The sequence below is a fragment of the Dreissena polymorpha genome, chromosome 2 (genome assembly GCF_020536995.1).
Source record: "Dreissena polymorpha isolate Duluth1 chromosome 2, UMN_Dpol_1.0, whole genome shotgun sequence".
NCBI lineage: Eukaryota > Metazoa > Mollusca > Bivalvia > Myida > Dreissenidae > Dreissena > Dreissena polymorpha.
This window is the reverse complement of record NC_068356.1, coordinates 43886339-43906719: the sequence shown is the minus strand read 5'-3', so window position 1 is coordinate 43906719 and position 20381 is coordinate 43886339. Positions and strand designations below refer to the sequence as shown.

Below are 20381 nucleotides of genomic sequence, written 5' to 3'. Positions count from 1 at the left end.
AATTCATTAATATTCCGAGAAAAATGAAGACTTTGATTGATGGGGCACAGTTGATTTACTCTAAAAAATTGACGATACTTAATGAAAGCATATAATTAATACAATTGTCATTATATATATATATATATATATATATATATATATATATGTATATAATTAATTTCTTCTTAATTTCAAAGGATAAAGGATCAAAAGCTGTTCACCTAAAACAAATGCTAAAGTTTTTTTTATCAAATGTGCTTTTCAACACAACATTTAGCTTAAGTTTTAGTTGGTATATAATAATGCAATCATTCATTTGTTATATGAAACTATTAATGTTGATACTTAGTGAGCCATACCTGTCCACACTGAGGCAAGTGAAAGGCCAGCAAGACCAGAAACTTTTACAAATCCTCAACGAAGATAAATAGAGAATACTAGGTTAGCGTTGAATAGAGAGAAGTTTATGTTGCGAGGCTTAGAACACCGGGAGCGCGATTTTTTTTCAACGTGACATTTAACATAAAAACATCTAATAACCTTAACAATAATTTTAATTCATTCTTAAAAGCGCTTAAAATCTATATCTAACGAATGTATCCATGCATATTGATATAGAATGTATTTGTTCTACTACGCAAAATAGTCTTAAAAATTCACACAAAAAGTGTAAAACGAGAAAAAATATCACCATATGCACCGATTCAATCTTACGCAGCATGCAAATTGTAACACATTACGACCGCGAAAAGAACGTTTGACTTTAATATAATTCATTTTATTTTCGAAAGAAAATGATCAAAATCCAATATGGCGGCGATTACTCCTGACAAAATGATGTCGATGTCAACATACATGTACATGTAGATTTACACACAGAGTCGTTCTAAACTTAAATTATCAAAAACTAAACTCGCCTAATTTTTCATGGACGCTGCAGATTTTGATGGCGTCTAGATCTAGCCTTCACATGCTGTGGTTTTTGACCCAAACACAAGATAATCCGTAATAATTATATTAAGCTTTTATACACATGTTGCAAACTGGTTATTCTTACTGAATAGACTTTCTTTGATATAATAACAAAGTTTATTCATCAAAGAAAATACCCGTACGTTTACTTACATCCAAAAGCAAATCAATTCGAATAGACGACTGAACCAAAATACACACCCATCAGTATGTTTTACACACACACAATGTCACATCCAAATAGGCACGCACATTCTGAAAATCAATAACACGAATAAGCTAGATCTACATGTAGATCTAAATCCTTCGTCTCACTTGGTTCCATCCGAGGTAAGTAGTCCATAGAATATGCACTTTTTCATAATTACATCCAGGATACATTAACACGAAAAAAATGCGCGTCTTCAATGTTATATTCCCAGACATCGCATACTAGTTTCGTGTACACCAAAAGATGACTTCACATATTATTGGAAAATGACGCAATAAGTATGTCATTTTATGACGCCGTCAATCAGCTGATTCATTATACGGATGGCGAAAAATTATGTCCCTTGACTTGATCCAAAGGTTGAAGGTCGTATAATGTTTAAGCTAAAGTTTTCTAGACTCTAGAGATTTCTTATGAAAAATCATTCAGTGGTAGAATAAATATAGGATCTAGCACGAGTTGTCATATAATACCATATTTTATTAAACGAGTTCAGGAATTTTGTAAGTAAGCGAGCCTTTGGCGAGCTTACTAACGAATGTCCTGGACGAGTTTAATAAAATATGGTATGAAATGACGAGTGTCAGATCTTTTTATATCACATGCTTTTAAATGAGCAAATTAAATAAATATTTACGCAAACAATGATAAATCCCGAATGCTGTTTGCATTTCGTGACGTCATTTGACGTTGCAACGTCATTTCAGTGAAATAACAAAATGCGATTGTTCAATCGAAAAAACAAATTGCAAATGAAAACGCTGAAAAAGAATATTACACATGTGTAAGATAAAAATATTCGTAATGGTTATATTACACGGGAAACAGGGTATGGCATGTGATAAAAAGTAGTCCGTGTACGCGACAGGTTTATTCAACAAGGTGGGATAAAGGTTTGTTTATTCTATGGGGTGTTTTACCGTCAATGTCCCAGTGAAGATGGTATAAACAGTAAGTTGTGTGCGCATGTGTTTCGTATTTATATTAGCAATAATGTTTATGATGCATTTTGTATTTTCGCATGTGTTTTGGTAAATGACGTGTTCTTCATTGAGATTTATTTTTAAAAAGGCTTTTATTAATAAATTTTTAACGAAGACACTCAGATTTGCACGTTAAGTCAAGGCCAGTATTCACAATGCTTTTTATGACAAATATAAGGGAAACCTAACTTAATTCCTTAAGTCTCTACTTCATGCTTATTTCTTGTGAATGTAAAATGTTTTAACAAATTTTTAGTTCTTACATGACTTATATTTTATACATTCAAAAGCAGAAAACAATGATTTTCACAAAGGAAAAGTAATCTTAAAATGTACCACTAGTTAAGACTTTTCTTTCTAGCTTTGTGAATACCGGCATATATTGTGTTTTTGCAGATCGATTCCATTAATGTTAAAAAAATCTTATTTTACATCACAAGTCTGGTGGGAGCCTACGTGGAACGCATGTCCTGGTACGCGAGGCTTTGGCAGCCATCTTAGTAGCCTTTACAGGGGACACCTATACTAATGCCAATGTTGAATGTTGCCCCGTTTTCCATCGTTCAGCGTCAAGAGCAATGCAAGCTGCCTGTGCGATTGGTACTTTTTTGGTTTATATTTTAAAACTGTCATATTCTAGTGAAAAAACAATTCTATCGAATCGATGAAAGTGCGTAACCGGTTGAACCAATTCTCCAGTTGAGTTTTTAGTGTCAGTTAACCTTAGAATCAAAAGTAAGTAAATCAAAATAAGCTTACAATAAAAATTGCGGCCCGTCATGTTTGTGTATCAAAAAAGGGGCGTTTTCATCGACCAGCGGCTTCTGCGGGAATATTTTTAAAGAAAGTCTGTTCATATCTTCATTTTAAATTCATTCTGTTTGCATTTAATAATATAAATAACAAATAATAATATTTCTAGATTAAACACGCATTTTACTTTGTCAGTTTTCTATAGAAATGGAAAATACCCCTAAATATTCCTAAATACCCTTTATGGCTGAAACAAAGGAGTAAAATACGCTTTAACAATAATATCAGGGGGTGAAATCCCTTTAGACTAAATCCTTATCTGGAGCTCTGGATACAAGAGGGTGCGAATATTAATCGAAATCTATATCATTGATAACGTTGCGTCAATACAAAAGTATGATTGTTTACTACGCGCTTAACGACAGAAGTAGAAAGATATGAACAAATGCTTAGATATATGCCTTAAATAAATTATTGTAACATATTAAGCATACCTCTACGGTATTGTAAATCATATTATGGAATACGAATACATAATCCATCACCATGCATGTATTGTAATGATAAAACCATTTGAGAAAACCAGATTTCGTATTTAATATATTTCTGTTAAATGTAACAGTATAATACATTAATAAATGCTTTGATGTTTTATTCTAGGTGCAGCAAAGAAGAATGACTTGTTCAACAGATATAACACCTTTCCGCGATATTTTAGGCGATGTGATATATATTTGTACATATTATACATTTTTAATATCGAGATGTGCGAGTTGAACCATAATGGTATGGTACTGGTTTGAAAAGATAAAAAAACACATTATTATGGTCACACATTTATTGTGCTTTTGATGTGTTTAACGATGTACACTTACCAATTTCAATAAATTTCTAAATAATGCCAAGTTGGTGTTTACATATACAATAATTCCTAAATTATTATATATTATGCTTTTTTTTAATGCGCGCGTTTTACATGTCACTTAAAAACATGTGAACATTGTATATTAATCTAATCGAAAAGGAAGTAATTTTGTAATTGAAAAAGGGAGACGACTCTTACTTGAGTCATACACATTATTTGACAGAGTTATACATCTCATTAAGCGAAATTAAAAAATGGTGTTATTATATTTTCATATATTAGTTTTCGCTCTAAGATGCTAAGGTCATAAATTGTTTTGTAAACGAAAAACGCGATGTAATTTTCCTTTATCATTTAGATTTGTTGTAAATAGTGAGCATATAACAATTCTGCTGTCTGATATTGATTTGCCTTTTGTGAATAGATTTGTACCGTCGTTTTTGGCAAAATGGACCGTTTCACGTTTTGGTTAATTGACGAAATTGATTTTTTTCAGATTTCCAAATTTTCGTTGTTTTTATTTTTGCGAGGAATCGGTGATACTGAACATTTACCAAGCTCTACAATATTACAGTATTTGCATCTTTTGACGATTTAAAAACCTGAAAATTGTTAAGCGTTACAAACGTGAAACAAAGGAATAATTTGGCGAGTTCTGTTGTTATCGTTATATTTTGTGACAGTACGAGGATTGCTTATTGGCGTCGCCCTGGAGGGCGGCGACTAGTATGTAATGCATTTTTTTTCGCGTATGAGAGGAGAAGTTATTTTACGGATCAATGTCTATGTTTTTTCTTTTAAGAATATCTTGCATAGTGGTGATTTTTTGTGTAAATTAGTGTAAATAATTACTGCATTTGTGCCTATTACATTTATTACAACATTTATTGCCAATAATGCAAAGCTAATTGTTTTAATTAATAACTGATCCACAACTGATCACAGGAGAAAGATCACATGGACTTGGCAAATACGCGAAACTTTCTGGTTTTGTATAAAAACAAATGATGTTTTGTATAAAAACAAAACATAATCAAAATATATTTATTTTTTGTGTTTTTTCTAATTTGCTTATTTAGTGGAGAATCAATGTAGTACGATATTTGACGACCTATCGCGCAAGCAAGTTTATTGGAAGGCGTAGTGGTACGAAAACGTACAATGTATTAGTTTATTAATAGACATATAATAACGATCGCTATACACAACTTCACCAAATAGCAGTACATAAGTGAATGTCAGCCGGAATAGCTCGGTTGGGAGAGCGTTAGACTGAAGTTGTTTACGCAACAGTCATCTAAAGGCCCCCCGGTTCAATCCCGGGTTCCGGCACGAACGGAACAGTTCGGCGGCTGCCAATTTTTTCACTCAGGTTTATAAATATAATAAAGCTTTATATGATGAAGACATTTTAAATCCATTTTACTACAATTGGACATTTTTATTAAAATTAATGGATGCAACGTGGTGACAACGTTAATTAAAATTTCTTACATCACTTAAATATCTTATAAAAAATGCACATGTTTTTATATTAACAAATAAATGCAAACAACACATCTATTGTCCATGTATTTTTATGGTTGTCTATCATAGGCCTATCCCTACCACATATAGAGCGCGAAGCGCGACACGTATTATTGACTGTAACAATGAGTTGCGATAAAGGAAGCAGCCACTTATCAAGGAGGAGCTGTGTCCCAGCAACCCGTTTCCCTAGAGTCAAGCACTCCTCGGAGTTTTTTTTAAGAACCATATATAGAGCGCGAAGCGCGACACGTATTACTATCCAGGTGGTATGGGCCCTTTAGCATTATCCGACCATTACGTCCATAGTTATCTTCCTTAGAATTTGAGAAATTTTGAAATCCTTGTTCGAAGTCCAAAATTTTCATCCGATTGTTCCCAAACTTTCACAGGGTTTTTTATCAATGAGGAACAAACCCAAACTCTATATGAGCAATAAGTCCAGAATGATGTCTCTTTGAATTTAAAAATAAAAGTGAAAAACTGCTTGGTTAGGTGATTATGTCAACATTTTTCATCAGATTCTTTCCAAACTTACAGTGTCTTCATATCAATGAGCATTTTTACCTCATTTAAAATGAGAAACATCGGGACAATAAGTCCAGAATTTTTGTTCTATTAAATTTTACAAAATATACAATTTCCACTTGTTTTAAAGATTTCACAACTTTCGTCTGAATCTTTCCAAACTAGTTAAGTGTTTTTATATCAGTATTACTCGAACCCTATTGAAAATGATGAATATCGGAGCAATAGATCTAATATGATCTTTTACTGAATTTCAAAGTTTTGTGAAATGCAGCTTCTTTATACAATTTACAGTTTTCATTCATTTGTTTTTCAAACTTTTACAGTGTTTTCATATCAATGAGTACTCAACCCCTATCGTAAATGAGCAACGTAAGAATAAGTTTAGAATCATCTCCCCATGAAGTTGAGAAAAATATTAAATTACGCTTACAAGATGAAGCAGATTTTTTAAAACCTACACAGTTCTGTTCCATTAATGAAAACTGCACAAGGATACCAGTAAAAAGAGGAAACCAATGTAAATAAAATGAACTATGAAATAGTTGGGGGTTACAACACAAAATCATAGATAATGGTTATTTGGGGGTTATAACACAACATCATAAATAATGGTTATTTGGGGGTTATAACACAAAATCATAGATAATGGTTATACCAGTATCTTTTTCTATTTTGTTTAAAATAATCGGCAAATATGTTAATATTTACAGTAGAAAAAAATCGTTCCATGTAACTTCATTGAGTGCCTTTAACACTGAAATTCCCGACGCCCTTTCATGCATTGCATCAATACTTATCATGTATAAAGTATAAAATACACCTATTACTATACGAGCACGGATGGTCGAGTGGTTTAATGTCTAGTCTTTTACTCCAATGGTCAGTTGTTTGAGTCCAGTTAAGGATTACTTTTTTATCTTTTTAATTTTATTAACCAGGTTTTTCGAAGGAAACAACTGGTTATTAGATTGGCGAATGTCGGCGGGCTGGCGGACTGGCGGGCTGGCGGGCGGAACAAGCTTGTCCGGGCCATAACTTTGTCGTTCATTGTGAGATGTTAAAATCTTTTGGCACATTTGTTCACCATCATTAGACGGTGTGTCGCGCAAAAGAATTATCTATCGATATCTCCAAGGTCAAGGTCACAATTTTAGTTCAAAAGTCAAAAATGACTATAAATGAGCTTGTTCGGGCCATAACTTTGTCGTTCATTGTCAGATTTTAAAATCATTTGGCACATTTGTTCACCATCATTGGACGGTGTGTCGCGCGAAATAATTACGTCGATATCTCCAAGGTCAAGGTCACACATTGAGTTCAAAGGTCAAAAATGGCCATAAATGAGCTTGTTCGGGCCATATCTATGTCATTCATTGTAAGATTTTAAAATCATTTAGCACATTTGTTCAACATCATTGGACGGTGTGTGGCACGAAAGAATTACGTCAATAATTCCAAGGTCAAGGACTAAAAAAATATTTATTTTGATACAAATGGGGTTAATTATAAACAATTATCAGATAAAGGGAGACAACTAAAACTGAACTGATTAAATCAGTTCAGTTTTAGTTGTCTCCCTTTATTTGCCTTTTTTTCACATTGAAAACCTCGTTTTGTGACAATTGTGTCCCTTGTTCTCGTTTAATTATGGAGCTATTTAATTCCCATGTTAACATTTATCTATTAAAATTATTGAATTTATTTGATCATTTTTATTTTTAAAACTTCAAAACATGCCAAAATCAGTGAAAATATCCATATACAGGTATGCCTCTATAATTGTTGGCATCATTAACATAAATTTCTTTAAACTATGACTTTTGTCATATCGCAACAAGACAATAATATGAATTGGTTAAACCAATGAGATTATTGTTTGCTGTTGAATGGCGTACTATCGAACATTTGATAATCTCATCCAGAGGTCGGTACTTTCCTGAGATTTTATTATTTTGTTAATTGAATAATTTTCTAATGTTTAGAAATGTAATGTTTTGCTAACATTTAGAAATGTATTTCTACTTTTATTCGCACTTTGTTCGTAGTAATTTCCACTTTGGCTTTCTTTCACATCAAACGAGTGTTTATTTTTTTATAAATATCATCTACGGTTAAGTGGTTCGATTTTACTTCTTTAATTTAAGATGCGTTCTGTAGAATACACCAAAAAAAAACACATCGGGTTTGATGAACCTACTTTATTTAATTGTGTGCCTTTCCTTTATTAATACGCTCTCCTTTTTAGCTTATCTATTTTTTGAAAAAAAAGAGCTATTGTCATCACCTGAGCGTCGGCGTCCGGTTAAGTTTTGTGTTTAGGTCCTTTTTTCTCATAAAGTATCGAAGCTATTGCATTCAAACTTGGTACACTTACTAACTATCATGAGGGGACTGGACAGGCAAAGTAAGATAACTCTGGCTGGCATTTTGACAGAATTATGTGCCCTTTTTATACTTAGACAGTTGAAAATTTGGTCAAGTTTTGTGTTTAGGTCCACTTTATTCCAAAAGTATCAAAGCTATTGCTTTCATACTTGCAACACTTACTAACTATCATAAGGGGACTGTGCAGGCAAAGTTATGTAACTCTGACAGGCATTTTGACAGAATTATGGCCCCTTTATACTTACAAAATTGAACAATTTGTTAAGTTTTGTGTTTTGGTCTACTTTACTCCTTAAGTATCATAGCTATTGCTTTCAGACGTGGAACACTCGCTAACTATCATAAGGGGACTGTACAGGAGAAGTTGCATAACTCTGGTTGGCATTTTGACGGAATTATGGCCCTTTGTTTTGACTTAGTAACTTTGGATATTTGGCTAAATTTTGTGTTTAGATCCACTTTACTTAAAAAATATCAAGGCTATAGCGTTAAAACTTCAAATACTTTCATACTATCATGAGGGTACTGTACCTGGCAAGTTGAATTTGACCTTGACCTTTGAATGACATTGACTCTCAAGGTCAAATTATTAAATTTTGCTTAAATTGCCATAACTTCTTAATTTATGATCAGATTTGATTCATGCTTTACTAAAACAATTCTTACCTTACATATCACAATAGACTCAACCCAAGCCATCCCCCACGCCCCACCCCAGAACTCCCCCCCCTCATTTTTTTTCTTATTTTTGAAAGATCATCTAATAAATGACCACACCCCCACACTATACCCCCCTCTCAACCCCTTACCCCCGACCAGACTCCCCCTTAACATTTTTTTTTTAAACATGGTTAAAAAACACAAATATTTATTTTTATTATTTTGTTTTTGAAAGTCTTTGAAGTATTGAGATAGGTCCCTTCACCTTTAAAACAATGAGCGGTCTGCATCCGCTAGGTGGTGCTCTTGTCTATATTTTGTAATTCTTCCGCAAAACAAAAGCGTTCATATTTTCGTCCCTTTTATTGCTAATTTATATTTTACGTTTTTATTAAAATTCGATGCATTTGTTTAGCATTTGCGTATTACCATAGTTAATTCGATGTTTTGGTATGATTTTCTTGAAACGAGATAGTTTGCCACAGACGTGCATGGCAGAAATGTATAGATTGTGTGTAAACCATTTTACCATTTTTCCCATTTCACCTTGTATTGTTAATTATAAAAGATGAATTACGTGTAAATAATGCGTTGTAAAAACGGAAACTTTATCTGCATTTTAGGAGACGTATATATGAATCAGTATGGTATGATTGATTGATTGTTCAAACCTGTAATTAATGAGTTATCGTGATATTAACTGTATATAGTTGTGAAATTAACCATATTCGTCGCTTTCCCATTAGTTATGGCGACACACTTTAAAGATGATCTTACAATACTTTAATTTGTAATTATTTTATATTTTATTCTAGTCCGGGTTTTCGCAACAAATAAATTTAACCAAACATAGGACTGCACTCAACAGCACTTGTGGCTAAGGATGGTTAAATCTCATAGATGTGTGCTTATTTTGAAATACCATATAAAGTTGTATATATTTATGTATGCATGTATGTATGTTTGTCATGATATACATATTAGATATATTTAGTTTTATTCCGTAACAATTGATACATTTGCATCACGCACATTAACTCATTGAACATTTACCAATAAGGTGTATATTATTTTTATTTTTGTTCATTTTTATCATGTTAATGTCATTAATTAAAAAAAAAGAAAAATCAGTATCAATATGTTCCTCCCCATACTGCAAATTCTTCTAATCGTATGTCTTGTAAGTAAATTAGTACATTTTAGATATGAAGTTGCAATATTAGATGAAATCATTTATTACCTTCATAACCATACCATGTTAATCAGTTCATAACACTATCGTACAACCTCTATCTTCTACCATCACTTATAAATTGTATAATCCATATATAATGTAAGCTTTGAGCTTCTATAAGCTATTGCTGAATAAATGTTGTTATTGTTCTAAGTATGTTTTGTTTCTAAAAAAATTAAGATGATAATATATCATTAGTACATTTACTTTAAATCCGCAATATTTTTTTCGCAGCAATAGATGATTTTAATTGAAAAAAAAAGGAATCGACTTGTTAACGTTATTTGTATATTAATCTCATAAAAAGCTATTTAAAATACCTCAATACTTTAAACTTCGTTTTATGTTCGAGTATAATAATTATATAGAGCTCTATTTATACATCGTTTATTAAAAACAAACATGTTGACATTGGCAAAAACATTCTTAATAAATAAGTTCTCCTGCCGCGAAATAAGAATCGAGGTCACCTCGTGGTAAATGCGAGTGCATACATTTTATAAAACGGATGTACTGTATTTCGTGTATTGAGAATTCGTTTTGATTTAACCGAATGTTCATAGTTTTAACGCAAATACTGGGAAAACGCTCAAAATAACTAATGTGTTCGGCGTAAGACGAGATTTCACAAAGTTCATTTCATGATTACATCCTTAAATCCTTTAAAGCACTATAGACTCTTATTCTCTGTTGTTTGAAACATACAAGCGTTTACCATTGCCTGATAGAAAACTCACTGATTTTTAGAATAAGGTAAATAACTCCTCGTTTTATCCATAGTGGTGATACGGGGCAACCGTTTCTTCGGCTTTGACTTTTTCGTTTATTTAAGTATGTCTCGGGCGTATTCACTATCCTTTGGAACGATCTTATCTTGTCCAGTATTTCAGCACACAGACGCTTCCATACCGTTTTAAACAATGTACCCGCAAGGAAGTTGACGGTAAAGTGGGTGTACAGTATGAACATCAGTACAGTTTCCACGAGATCCCTCCGAGCACGTGCCAAGGGAGTCGTAACGTCTATGTTAACCTTTACAGACATAAATAGCGTGTAAGGCAAAGTAGTGCAAATAAAAAAACAAAATGACCAACAAAAGCATTTTGGCCAACGGTTTCATCCTCTTTTCGTGGTATGTACTTGTTGGTTCGGTGTTCACGTGTATCTTTCTGAGCCTCCGTTTCTGTGCGAAAATCGCCATTACTATACCTGCATTACTCACCAAAATCGTTATCATAGGCACAGCGTTCAGTATCAGCAGTACGAGAATATGCCATTCGTGCCTTCTGAATTGATCGAACGCTAGAGAAACGGGGATGCACACAGCCGAGCTCTCGTTTGTATAGTTTGTATTATTATATCGCACTGTGTGTTCATTGAGAAACACGTGATGGATTGGAAAGGCCACACAGAAGATGAAGATAACTACAGCTATAATAACAGAGTTTCTTGGTGTCAGTTTTGACTTTGAGAAAGCGATCGACGTTGTCATCATTAGTCGCTCTACTGTCATCATTGCTACCAACATAGCTGAGTAGCCGCCAAATGTGTAATTCATCCAGCTCAACGTTTGGCAAAAGAATGGTTACTTCTGCCATAGATCTATATAATATACCTGTTGAAGCATCATTGCAAATGCCGAAGTCCATAGAAAAAATATGTCCGACACTGCCAAACAAATTATATAAACGCTTGTTGAATATTTTCTCATCCGTTTCCTCGATGAAACAACGATATTTATCACATTTCCGCATGTTCAAACAATTATCTGAATCGCTGGAATGATTGCCCACAACCAGAAATTCACGTAACATTCCGTATATTTGTATGGCGCACACTTTGGATTTAATTTCATTTTTTTACCGCAAGAATGTTCAAAAAGCAGGATCGATATTTTAAGAATATGCTACTAGTACCGTAGTGTCTGCACAAACAAGCCTCTGTGTTTATATAAAATATGCTGACCTTCTGGTTTCTAATTAAGAAGGTGTCGTTTGAATATCATCGAAACGCATGAAAAAACACACAAGCTGCAATCAGAATAAATGTTCATCTAGATCTTCGTTGTTACTGATTGTTCACAGCTTCTCACAAAATAAATGGTTTTCCTATTCCTCTGGGATAGGACATCAATACAATCGAGTTGGTCGTAACGGAGTCTCATTTCCCTATAACAATTATAATTTCTAATGTTCGCGATAAATTAAATGAATATTGATTTACAATAAACATAACGAGTATTTTGTACTGGTATTTGAATAAAATTTCAATGACAAAGAAAATGTCAGGTAATATTTAGTATGAACAGTTGATATTAAGTACCTGCTATAAACGACGAATATGACAAATATCTATATTTTGGTATTATATTCTCTCAATGAACATGTTATGTTGCAATGTGTATTCTTTTTGTTTATATCCTTGAAAATGTGTTAGTTACAAAATATTTATTAATTATGTTGTTATGGGTACGTCTAACTCCAATGAAATGTTATTATAATAACATACTTATCGCATAAAGACTATATATATATATATATATATATATATATATATATATATATATATATATATATATATATATATATACATATATATATATATATATATATATATATATATATATATATATATATATGCATACTTCTACAATATTGCTTAGCAATACATTCAACAATATACGGACGATAATATTCAATTGAATACAAAATACATGTATATTTTACTTCTAAAACAATACATGGAATTATTATTATCAAAGTAAATATATTTAATAAACAAGACTTCTAATATTTTTCGCAAGGTCTTAAAAGATAAACAAACCTGAAAGTCTTGTTAATGCATTTTTTTTTGCTGCACGTGTCTGTACTTATCTATGAACTGAAGTATCATCTTATATATCTTGTATATATTAAATCATGATCAGAACAAAACATGTAACAACAGCAATTCAGTACCACATACCTTTCGTTTGGGGTTTTAAAACAAATAAATAAACAATGAACACAAATTAAAAAACATCATATAGTAAAGGAGACCACAAACACTATAGCATGTGGCCATGTATGTAGGGCAACAGATCAACAGAATCAGATAGAAAATGAAATGAAGCACTAGACAAAGCGCAAAAATACACAACATACATAAAACATGTATAAAACCGCGATCGCTGCATTGGAACGGCCAATACTTTGTCTTGGGAGGGCCTATACATGATATTATGGGTAATTTTAACTAATTTTGGAATATACCGCAATGTGAATGTTGTAAGTTGATTCAGGAAAATTAATGATAACTTACGCAAGATATTTGCAAATGTGTTAATGGCGATGAGTATAATACAATTTGGTAAACGACACTGACTAATAACACAAAAAGTAAATCTGATATAATAATGAATTGATCACCACAAGCTCACGCGCGGGAACAATCAATTAATTTATAAGAAGGACATAAATTGACATCGCTAAAAATATCGTTTTTTACAATAATGTTTTGTAATTGTAGGTGTAGAAGAAAACCGGAACGTTTAAGCAATCCAAATATAAATTATAACTGTGTGTAATACTATTAAACAATCTCTTTTATTCGGCATACACCTGTCGTTCCTTTTTAAATCTTTACGATGAATGCATAATATATGCATTACGCATATTCATTAATAAAACAACACGTTTATTACTTTTTAGGCAACTCAATAGCATGCATGTTATATATATTATTCATAGCATTATTTGTTGCAGATAAAGAACACTTCGTAAGTAATAATACAAAAAAGTCATGTGACAATTTAGCCTTATTATAAATATTGCAAAGTTCTAAGTGAGTTAGGAATCTGTAACGTCTCGTCCTCTGCCAGACGCCATTGGAAAACTTTTATATTAGTCTATGTCATATTTCATTGTTGGATGTTGACAATTATTCTGTTTCTGTGTTGATGTTATTTTTCATAAATATATTTATGATTGTGTAGTGCGGATGTCTTCTACCATATAACAATTACAAGTGTAACACGTATACAAATATTTTATTTCCATTTTATTACTTTAGTGTCTAAGGAAGAGTGGAGTTTTAAACTGTTGGACTAAAGGTCGTTAGAAATAACTAAATCAGCGAAAGCTTTTTGAACTATATATCGGCATTACAATCTCAATTATTCTTTATAGTTTTGGAAAAACCTTTGCCTGTAAAATGGTGTAATAATTGTGTTTTCATATATTGGTCTGACTTTTCATGCATTATTCCCGTACCAATTATTGTTTTAATTGGAATTATTTTGGCTATTCAATATCAGTTGTTTGTTTTCATTAATGGGATCAAATAATATTAAAACTACACATAAAGTCACAACTTGTGTATAACATCTGTCAACCAACATCAATTATACATAACTTTATATTTATATGTATATCTACTAGTAAAACAACATCAATTCATATATTTGTATTTATATCTATATCTGCCTTAATGTGTAATAAATAAGGATAAAAGTAGTTTCACGGCAACTATGTAATTGTATATTGCTTGTGAATATTGTGTATTTTTTCGCCGTTTTATTCTCTTTAGTACTTTTGAAAGTAATAAAGGTTATAAAACGGCAAAAAATACTTGTATCGGCACGAACGTCACCATCTTGTTTGTCACGCAATTACCCCTCTGTTCTTGCCAGCAACATGGTTAAACTTCAAATTAAACTCACGTAAACTTAGATTTCTACACTTCCAGGTCAGGCGACTGCTGATACAACTGTTTATTTTTGTCAAGAAATGCCACCCCTAAATAAACAAAACGAAGTGCCCGTCCGAACCCGTAGAGTAATATACATAATACAAGATCATCTAATATTTGCGAAACAATAAGCTAAGAAATGAATAGAAATGTAACTTACCGGTATACCGGTATACTTAAACCTTTGCACTGGTTGACAGCTATGTTCTTTATTGTAATAAAAACCAACATTATTTTATAATGTAAAAAAACAACACTTCAATGGAATTTTCAATACTGTGTTTATGAGTGTAATTTAGTTTTTTGCAACATAGCTATGTTTCCCATATTGAGCCCCATCATAAGCTGCTCGTTCTTTTCTGGTGAATTTTTTTTCTTGTTTTACTAAAATTGTATAGTGAATATATTAATGAATACGACTCATGCATGTTGAAGATATTGCTGGTAGTATAAAAATGAACGTTTTGTTGCGCGGTCAGCTGCTCATTCAGTCGGTAACAATTGGGGCGCTCCAAATCGAAAAAAGACAAAAATAAACACTGAAACTTTAAAGAAAATCCTCTACATCTTAAGCACTCGACGCTAAACAATACATGCAACATTCTTCCACAGGGTCGTCCGCAAACCGTAATCATTCGTGATCATGAAGTAGCCACACTAATCGGATCGAATTAACCTTAAAAACGCAAACGATGGGTCAACAGCCGGACTCTTGCTGAAAGATTAGCATGTGAATGAGTATTAAATTGGTTATAAACGCGATTTTATACTTGTTCGTGTAATAATACTTTATCGTTGGATTCTGTGCTACATTCTTATTTCGAATCAACCCTGTGTACGTCTTTCTAACTTTATGGCGCCCAACAAAACTTCTACGTCTGTTTGTACCAAACAAATTTAAGCGATTTTAGTTAAATGTTAAAAGATCTTAAATCGCATGCATATTATAACGTAAGTATTCCATATTACAGAAAAAAAACAACGACACCGAACGCATACTTCGTCAACAAACATTCATGTTTTCATACAAAAGACATCACTCGCATTAATTTTAACACAGTCATGAATGTTGTTACATCGATATCGTCCTTGAAGAACTGTTTTGATTCGGTGGAAACTGTTAACCGTATTTAACTTACCAATGAAAAAGATCAATATATCGAACTTACCACATAATTTGAACAGTTCATTTGTTTTGAGAAAATCGTTGTATATTTTTCAGATGTAATCCATAAAATAATGTTAACAATTTTTCAGCCTAAAAGCGTGATTAAGTAAATGATCAGTGGTAAATAATAAATAGCTGCTTGTATCGCTTATGACACCTAATCATGCCCTATCACAATCTCCAAAAGATGAAACTAGAACCTAAAGTGTTAAACATGCCCTCGAGTAAACTATGATATTTTTTTCGGCACAGCTGTTTAACGTCACTTTTGACCTTGCCTGACCTGTGTAAGTGTCGCTCGAGTGGTCATTGTCGGCTCGGGTACTACTCACATGTACCCCGGGTACACTTAAGTATACTTACATGTACCCCGGGTACGGTAAATACACTAAAACGTACCCGGGAATTATAACGCTAAATCAGTCGTTGTCGGCTTAAAAAATCATGTTTATATTTATGTCAATTGTCTATTTAATTGCCTCTATATGATCGAAACTCATATTCAAAAAGCATGTTGGTGAAGTTTTTTTTTAAATAGAAGTTTGTTTCGTAATGACAGTTATCGGTAGCGCGTTTTACGACATCGGATTTTGGGCGGGAATTAAACTCGGGAACAGTCTAATATCGGCCGGGTACGTTTTAGTATATTTACCGTACCCGGGGTACATGTAAGTATACTTAAATGTACCCGGGGTACATGTTAGTAGTACCCGAGCCGACAAATGACCAATCATTAAATTAAATTAAATAGCAATGCCAGACAAATCACTAAAACAGGTTTGTTCGAAGAACGCGCGTGTAAATATTTAAAATATGTACGGATACTTCGCGTGTGGCCGGTTGACTCATATGTTTTAATTTCACTTTCATTCTTCTTTTGGTTTTCTGTTTTGTATCTATAGACGAGTTAACGCGTGACGTCACACGCACCTGCAAAGTTTAGACTCCGCCCACTAGTTGGCAAAAAGAGGTGGAATTCATATAAGCGCATATAAAGAAGTTGACATAATCATCGTTTTTATTGATAATCATGAACTGTATCAAATATAATTTTACTATTTATGTCTGAATAAAACATAAGCATGCGCGGAAATTCATTTTTGGAACGATTATATTGTTGTGATCATTTGTTTTTACTAAAAACGAGCTCTGGAGTGGAACACTATAGATTCGAGCTCGGTATGTGGTTACCACAAAAATCTCTACTAAACGCATCTTCGCGTCCATTTTAGATACAAAATTTCAGAAATGGAAATTCTTTTAGAATAAATTAAATTTAATGAAAGAACACAAATAAGGATGAAAACAAACAACAAATATGATACCTCCATGCCATCTCTTGGCATATTGAGTAGTCATATTGAGCAAGCCAAATATTAAAGCCAAAATACGTAACATTTGCTTAAATAAATAATATAACATATTAAAAAAGAAGATATTTGTCCGAAACGGATTAACAGGAACATGTGTATTTATATGTTAGCCAGTTTAATCATGTGCTTTATAACTTTAAATTTAAAATATTGTGCAATATTACTGCTACACAATTGGTGTATTTGGCGCGGGTACCGGCAAATGAGGTAGTTTTAAATAATATTTACTTTTAGTTTGTATTTACACTACAATTTGTTAACAAAACAAGCCAGAATAATCTGAAATACCGGGAAATGTCATTCTGAATTTGAAAACATTTGAGCACATGGTATGTTACTAAAAATAGAAATAACGTCATATGACCGTGAAATCTCGGAAGATTCGCATTTCAAGAAAGTATGTCACATCGCTGTTTTTCTCGATATACAGAGCAGAATAGATAAATGTTTAATGTTTAAGATAGTATTTTGTTAAAAATATATGAGTTAAATGTGAAAAATGTCAGACCCTTCAATCTATTAAATCTGCCACCGAAATTCGGCGGCAGTCCCCCACCTGAAAAGTATACTTTTTTCCCCTTTTGAGGGGAAAAATTTCCCCTATTTTTTTTTTTTAATAGAACGATGTGTCTCATGATGATTATATCTCAATTCTATTTCAATTTAATATTTGCAAACATACTAAATTATGAAAAATGCAATGAATATGGTGCAAACATGTACAAATGTAATAATGAGAGAGTAAGTAAAAAAATCCCCCAAAAAGGGAAATGCCGCGAAAATTCCCCCTCCTAAGGGCTGCGGACCCCTTCCCCCAAAGTAGTGTGAGGGCGCTGGTCAATCTTTCCGATCAAGTGGTTGATTTAGGCCAATAACTGCATCACGGTGCCTATACCACGTGACTTTTTAAGATCTGTGTGGGGAGTAAAATATCAACAAAAGCGCGACGAAGGTAAGATTTTTAAGGATAACTTTTTTAATATGTCACCATTTTTAATGGGATAAAGTGGAGAGCCCGCTAATTCATGAGAGTTTTCTATAGGTATCATGATTTTATAAAACAAATAAGTATTTTTTCAGTAAAGTGCAACCGCGCGTTTGAACGGTTAGAAAAGGGTAGGATCAGTGTGGGGACATTATTTTTTTTACACAAAAACATTGCCTCTGGTGAAATTAAGAAATAAATTTTATGGGCGGAGCTTACACTATATCATTTTGCATCCATTTTCAGGTTTCTTTTATTTATTTACGAAACAAAATTCAAGAAAACTATTCTTACAGTAATATGATCTGTGTGGTATACGTTTTTCAACGGATCTGTGTGGTATACTGTTTTTAAGTTTTTCAGTTCTATTTAGTTGTTTAAGAAAATGCTTGTCAACAATGTATTTGAAACGGGATTTTTAAATGCGCTAGCATGTAAAACACATAATGGCTATACACTACGCTTGCACCGCTTGTTAAACTAATACATAATTATGATTTACAGGCATGCTGTACAATCCCCATTATAATATTAAAATCTTACGCTGGAGCATCTTAATCGATGACAAGTCCATGCTTACCTTAAATAAGTGTATACTTTATGTTATTGTATCAAATTCCATTTTTATTTTGGCGCCAAACACTACTGTCAGGTGAAGAAATGTATCGTATATTATTTTTGATATTATATTTGCTTTAAGGTATGGCTCAATGCTCCGAACGCGGAAAAATGTCGAAGACCAGAGCTGGATTATTGCGCCACATTAGGGGACACGCTAACTCTGGAAACTATAACTGCTGTGGGAAAGCATTTCAGGTAAGATTAAATACCTTAAAAATAGTTACATTTTTTATACAGTTATGCTAACAAACAGATGAACGGATTTTCTTGAAACAACACAAATATACAATATATCTCATCTCTCAGGTTATCATATACATGTTGTATTTTGAAATAACTTAATAATCGTCAAATCGTTTGTAATTTAAAACTAACGAACGCGTGTCCTCAGATACTAACATTTTTTGAAATAGCGTGTTTACGCATTGAAATGTCACGTGAATAAAATATGTTGTTTTTTTCTCAGGATGCCTACAATCTTAGAAGGCTTCAACGAACAAAGGACCCCAATATCACGTGTGTGTACAGTGCGGCAGGAGCTTTGCGGGCAAGTACCTACTCGTGGCTAGAGAGAAAAGTGCAAAAAAAGAGGGATTGGTGAAATGTTACCAGTGTGGGTTGGCAGTTAGGAGTGAGAATGACCTCAGAGAGCACGCCAATACCCACATGCATGACAAGTGTTACAGTAGTGAGGAGTGTTTCAAAACGTACACACGCAAAACAAACTTTTCTCGATACGTGAGGACTTCACATAAATCCGTGAATACTGATTAAAAATCATAATAGTTTACAGTTTGTCTGTGTAACTTCATTATCGTTTTTCGTTATTTTATTCGTTGTTTTACTTTTACTTTACTTTTCAAAATGATTCTAAAGTTATCCGAATTTGATTAATTTTTAGGTTTCGTTTAGTTCGTTTGTGTGTTTGAAATCATCTCAAATAATTGTGCAATAATTTGGATTTACGTTATTCATTAATATATCGCATCTGTGATTTGTATTATCGAATCTGTGATTCTTTTTTAATTATAACTTGATTAAAGTTTTGCGATGTTTTTTCGTTGGTTTCAATTTTAAATACCGCTGTCACGAGCTAGTTCGATAATCATAAGCAGCCAGGGTTTCTAATACTAAGGATTTTCACGATTGCTTTACATAATTAACTGCCTGCTTATAATTACTCTAGGCCGTGGTAATTGACAGTAAACAATGTATGCAATGTGGTTGTGTATACAAAACAATACTCCTCAATTCGAAATACGTCTTGACATTCTTCAGAGCTGCATCCCTCACAACACAAGAGGAGAATCGTACATATATAATCATATTATATAATATTTATTCATTTACATTTTATATTCTCTTCAAAATAATTAACGCTAAAGATAAGCATACATTTGTTA

General features: G+C 32.7%; 1 long non-coding RNA gene across 1 annotated transcript; it reads left to right on the top strand.

Annotated features, from left to right (window-relative positions):
* The first annotated feature begins 18250 nt into the window (after window positions 1-18250).
* LOC127866834 (uncharacterized) lies at window positions 18251-19551 on the top strand. Its single transcript, XR_008043125.1, has 3 exons — window positions 18251-18324; window positions 19058-19173; window positions 19445-19551. It is a non-coding gene; the product is annotated as an uncharacterized LOC127866834 (long non-coding RNA).
* The last annotated feature ends 830 nt before the right edge of the window (window positions 19552-20381 follow it).